Here is a 6,389-nt window from a genome sequence, read left to right on the forward strand (position 1 = left end):
TCTTGGTCCAGGTTATCCTGCGCCGGCTCTGCGTGCTGTGTCTCCGGGCGCTGGGAGGGTGCAGTGCGTCCTCTGCCTGCGCTCCGCTCGTACCGGGCAACTGTGGGAGTGGAGCCTAGGGGAGAGGTGCGTGTAGTAAGCACTAGATCCCCGTGCTTACCCACAGCCCGGTTCAACCTGTGCCTGCACTCTGGAGGGTCCGGGCTAGAGTAGTTGTCCAGCCTGGGGAAGTGGTGCCAAGGTTGCGCACCAGAGCTCCAGTGCTCCCCACAGCCCGGTCTTTCAGGCTCCTCCTAACACCAAGCCTCCTGAAGGTCTCCCCAGCCTGGTGGTTCCTGTGGCAGCCCCACGCACCAGGCTGTCTCTCAGTCTCCTCCCTGCAGGTGCTCCCGCCTGTCCGGCGCCGCTGCCGGAGCCTCCCGCCTGTCCGGCGCCGCTGCCGGAGCCTCCCGCCTGTCCGGCGCCGCTGCCGGAGCCTCCCGCCTGTCCGGCGCCGCTGCCGGAGCCTCCCGCCTGTCCGGCGCCGCTGCCGGAGCGTCCCGCCTGTCCGGCGCCGCTGCCGGAGCGTCCCGCCTGTCCGGCGCCGCTGCCGGAGCGTCCCGCCTGTCCGGCGCCACTGCCGGAGCCTCCCGCCTGTCCGGCGCCGCTGCCGGTGCGTCCCGCCTGTCCGGCGCCGCTGCCCCGCCGGTCCTGCGCCACTGCCGGAGCGTCCCGCCTGCCCGGCGCCGCTGCCGGAGCCTCCCGCCTGTCCGGCGCCGCTGCCGGAGCATCCCGCCTGTCCGGCGCCGCGGCCTGAGCCTCCCGCCTGTCCTGGCGCCGCTGCCGGAGCCCCTCAGCCCAGAGGCGCCAGAGCCCCTCAGCCCAGAGGCGCCAGAGCCCCTCAGCCCAGAGGCGCCAGAGCCCCTCAGCCCAGAGGCGCCAGAGCCCCTGCCCCTCTGTCCAGAGCTTCTGCCCCTCTGTCCAGAGCTTCTGCCCCTCTGTCCAGAGCTTCTGCCCCTCTGTCCAGAGCTGCCCCTCTGTCCAGTGGGGTCATTGAGAGGGGTTGCCATGGTGAGAAAGCCACGGAGGCGGACAATAAGGCGGACTAAGACAATGGTGAAGTGGGGTCCGCGTCCCGCGCCAGAACCGCCACCGCGGACAGACGCCCACCCAGACCCTCCCCTATAGGTCAAGGTTTTGCGGCCGGAGTCCGCACCTTTGGGGGGGGGGGGTACTGTCACGTTCTGACCTTTATTTTCTGTGTTTTGTATTTAGTTAGTATGGTCAGGGCGTGAGTTGGGTGGGCAGTCTGTTTGTTTTTCTAGGTTTTGGGAATTTCTATGTTTCGGCCTAGTATGGTTCTCAATCAGAGGCAGGTGTCATTAGTTGTCTCTGATTGAGAATCATACTTAGGTAGCCTGGGTTTCACTGTGTGTTTGTGGGTGATTGTTCCTGTCTCTGTGTGTGCACCAGATAGGACTGTTTTGAGTTTTCACATTTTCTTGTTTTTGTTTGTTCATGTGTACCTTAACGTATTAAAAAGTACCATGGACAATTACCACGCCGCGTATTGGTCCTCTGATCCGTTTCGCCTCTCCTCTTCGGAAGAAGAGGAGGAAATTCATTACACCAATGGCAATGTCCGCTTTAGGTATAGTGTCAGGAGCCGCTTGTGGATTTGACGGCTCTAATGCAGTTCCACCTCCGACACCACCGAAACAACCGCTATGCGGATGTCAGCTACAGCGGATCTGATTTGAATAGAGCCCTAACTTTTTTTGTTCATATGTTGATTGCCATGTTCTTGTGGAATGCTGTTATGAAATAACTTTGGCGATGGCAAGGTAGTCTACATAGTTTCCAAGTGGAAACATGGGACATTTTGATAAGATAATGCAAACGGTCCACCTTTATAATAACGTGTTGCTCTGACAAACGATGTCATTCGTTGAGTACTATGGGTGAGTGGGGTATGTTGAGCTATTCTTAACATTCAGCATCACTGAGCATAGGGCCACATTTCTAACGCTTAGTACTTTTTAAAAACACAACATCGGCTCAGGCCCTGTTGTAACCTCATATCCCAGTGAAAAATGCCTTGCATTACGCCTGGAAGAAAACACTTGGCTTTTCATAATTTGAACCCGGCTAATCACACGAATGGGAGGTGTCTTCAAAATAGTATGCATATTATATATAAAATTGTCAAAATGTGATCATTTGTATGCAGTATATTGATTAGCCATTTGCTCAACTTGCCAAACAGCTACAAGGATGCACTTTCATGCTAGGTTTAGGACCTCATATTGTATCTTATAGAGACCCTAACTGATGTATAAAACAATCTTAAAACTACAATGCCTTCATAAAGTTTTCACACCTGTTGACTTTTTCCACATTTTGTTGTGTTACAAAGTGGGATTAAAATGTATTTCATTATCATTTTTTGTCAAAGATCTACACAAAATAATCTATAATGTCAAAGTCTGAGAAAAATTTGAATATTTTTATGTTTTTGTATGGAAATTAAAACACTACTATATCTTGACAAGATAAGTATTCAACCCTCTGAGTCAATACACGTTAGAATCACCTTTGGCAGCGATTACAGCTGTGAGTCTTTTTGGGTAAGTCTCTAAGAGCTTTGCACAACTGGATTGTACAATATTTGCCCGTTATTCTTTTTAAAATACTTCAAGCTCTGTCAAGTTGATTGTTGATCATTGCTAGACAGCCATTTTCAAGTCTTGCCATCTATTTTCAAGCTGATTTAAGTCGAAACGGTAACTAGGCCACTAGGAACATTCAATGTCTTCTTGGTAAGTAACGCCAGTGTATATTTGGCCTCGAGTTTTAGGTTATTGTCCTGCTGAAAGGTGAATTCCTCTCCCAGTGTCCCCTCATGTGCTCCCTGTTCACTCATGACTGCACGGCCAGGTACAACTCCAACACCACCATTAAGTTTGCTGCAGGTTTTCCTCTAGGATTTTGTCTGTGCTTAGCTCTATTTTCCTTTCTATCCTAAAAAACTTCCTAGTCCTTGCCAATGACAAGCATACCCATAACATGATGCAGCCACCACCATGCTTGAAAATTTGAAGAGTGGTTCTCAGTGATGTGTTCTGTTGGATTTGCCCCAAACATACCGCTTTTGTATTCACGACAGAACATGCATTTCTTTGCCACATTTTCTGCATTACTTTAGTGCCTAAATGCAAACAGGATACATGTTTTGTAATATGTTTATTCTGTACAGGCTTCCTTATTTCACACTGTCATGCAGGTTAGTATTGTGGAGTAACTACAATGTTGTTGATCCATCCTCAGTTTTCTCCCATCACAGCCATTTTTTTATTTATTTTTTATTTCACCTTTATTTAACCAGGTAGGCTAGTTGAGAACAAGTTCTCATTTGCAATTGCGACCTGGCCAAGATAAAGCATAGCAGTGTGAACAGACAACACAGAGTTACACATGGTGAACCTCAGCAAGACGGAGCTCAGCAAGACGGAGCTCCTCTTCCTCCCGGGGAAGGACTGCCCGTTCCATGATCTCGCCATCACGGTTGACAACTCCATTGTGTCCTCCTCCCAGAGCGCTAAGAACCTTGGCGTGATCCTGGACAACACCCTGACGTTCTCAACTAACATCAAGGCGGTGTCCCGTTCCTGTAGGTTCATGCTCTACAACATCCGCAGAGTACGACCCTGCCTCACACAGGAAGCGGCGCAGGTCCTAATCCAGGCACTTGTCATCTCCCGTCTTGACTACTGCAACTCGCTATTGGCTGGGCTCCCTGCCTGTTCCATTAAACCCCTACAACTCATCCAGAACGCCGCAGCCCGTCTGGTGTTCAACCTTCCCAAGTTCTCTCACGTCACCCCGCTCCTCCGCTCTCTCCACTGGCTTCCAGTTGAAGCTCGCATCCGCTACAAGACCATGGTGCTCGCCTACGGAGCTGTGAGGGGAACGGCACCTCAGTACCTCCAGGCCCTGATCAGGCCCTACACCCAAACAAGGGCACTGCGTTCATCCACCTCTGGCCTGCTCGCCTCCCTACCACTGAGGAAGTACAGTTCCCGCTCAGCCCAGTCAAAACTGTTCGCTGCTCTGGCCCCCAATGGTGGAACAAACTCCCTCACGACGCCAGGACAGCGGAGTCAATCACCACCTTCCGGAGACACCTGAAACCCCACCTCTTCAAGGAATACCTAGGATAGGGTAAGTAATCCTTCTCACCCCCCTTCTCTCCCCCCCCAACAAGATTTAGATGCAAGTGGCTGTTCCACTGGTTGTCATAGGTGTTTGCACCAATTTGTAAGTCGCTCTGGATAAGAGCGTCTGCTAAATGACTTAAATGTAAATGTAAATGTAAACAAGTCAATAACACAGTAGAAAAAATGGGCAGTCTATATACAATGTGTGCAAAAGGCATGAGGAGGTAGGCGAATAATACAATTTTGCAGATTAACACTGGAGTGATAAATGATCAGATGGTCATGTACAGGTAGAGATATTGGTGTGCAAAAGAGCAGAAAAGTAAAAAAAAAATTATTAAAAACAGTATAAAAACAGTATGGGAATGAGGTAGGTGAAAATGGGTGGGCTATTTACCTATAGACTATGTACAGCTGCAGCGATCTGTTAGCTGCTCGGATAGCTGATGTTTGAAGTTGGTGAGGGAGATAAGTCTCCAACTTCAGCGATTTTGCAATTCGTTCCAGTCACAGGCAGCAGAGTACTGGAACGAAAGGCGGCCAAATGAGGTGTTGGCTTTAGGGATGATCAGTGAGATACACCTGCTGGAGCGCGTGCTACGGATGGGTGTTGCCATCGTGACCAGTGAACTGAGATAAGGCGGAGCTTTACCTAGCATGGACTTGTAGATGACCTGGAGCCAGTGGGTCTGGCGACGAATATGTAGTGAGGGCCAGCCGACTAGAGGATACAAGTCGCAGTGGTGGGTGGTATAAGGTGCTTTAGTGACAAAACGGATGGCACTGTGATAGACTGCATCCAGTTTGCTGAGTAGAGTGTTGGAAGCCATTTTGTAGATGACATCGCCGAAGTCGAGGATCGGTAGGATAGTCAGTTTTACTAGGGTAAGCTTGGCAGCGTGAGTGAAGGAGGCTTTGTTGCGGAATAGAAAGCCGACTCTTGACTTGATTTTCGATTGGAGATGTTTAATGTGAGTCTGGAAGGAGAGTTTGCAGTCTAGCCAGACACCTAGGTACTTATAGATGTCCACATATTCAAGGTCGGAACCATCCAGGGTGGTGATGCTAGTCGGGCATGCGGGTGCAGGCAGCGATCGGTTGAAAAGCATGCATTTGGTTTTACTCGCGTTTAAGAGCAGTTGGAGGCCACGGAAGGAGTGCTGTATGGCATTGAAGCTCGATTGGAGGTTGGATAGCACAGTGTCCAATGACGGGCCGAAAGTATATAGAATGGTGTCGTCTGCGTAGAGGTGGATCAGGGAATCGCCCGCAGCAAGAGCAACATCATTGATATATATAGAGAAAAGAGTCGGCCCGAGAATTGAACCCTGTGGCACCACCATAGAGACTGCCAGAGGACCGGACAGCATGCCCTCCGATTTGACACACTGAACTCTGTCTGCAAAGTATTTGGTGAACCAGGCAAGGCAGTCATCCGAAAAACCGAGGCTGTTGAGTCTGCCGATAAGAATATGGTGATTGACAGAGTCGAAAGCCTTGGCGAGGTCGATGAAGACGGCTGCACAGTACTGTCTTTTATCGATGGCGGTTATGATATCGTTTAGTACCTTGAGTGTGGCTGAGGTGCACCCGTGACCGGCTCGGAAACCAGATTGCACAGCGGAGAAGGTACGGTGGGATTCGAGATGGTCAGTGACCTGTTTGTTGACTTGGCTTTCGAATACCTTAGATAGGTCTAACTGTTTTAAAATCATCATTGGCTCCATGGTGAAATTCTTAAGTGGTTTCCTTCCTCTCCGGCAACTGAGTTAGGAAGGACGCCTGTATCGTTGTAGTAACTGGGTGTATTTATTTACCATCCAATGTGTAATTAATAACTTCACCATGCTCAAAGGGATATTCAGTATCTGCTTCTTTTTTTTACCCATCTACCAATAGGTGCCCTTCTTCGTGAGGCATTGAGAAACCTCTCTGGTCTTTGACTGTGCTTGAAATGTATCACTCGACTGAGGTCCTTATAGACCTCGACTGACGGACCTTACCGTATGTGCGGTACAGAGATGGAGTAGTCATTCACAAATCATGTTAACCACTATTATTGCACACAGAGTGAATCCATGCAACGTATTCTGTGACTTGTTAACCCATTGGCACAACTTACCTTACTCTCCCCTACATATACAGTATGTATAGAAAATTAAGTTATATTTACATGTGAAAAAAACCTAAACA

This window comes from Oncorhynchus keta, chromosome 27 (assembly GCF_023373465.1).
Source record: "Oncorhynchus keta strain PuntledgeMale-10-30-2019 chromosome 27, Oket_V2, whole genome shotgun sequence".
Classification (NCBI taxonomy): domain Eukaryota; kingdom Metazoa; phylum Chordata; class Actinopteri; order Salmoniformes; family Salmonidae; genus Oncorhynchus; species Oncorhynchus keta.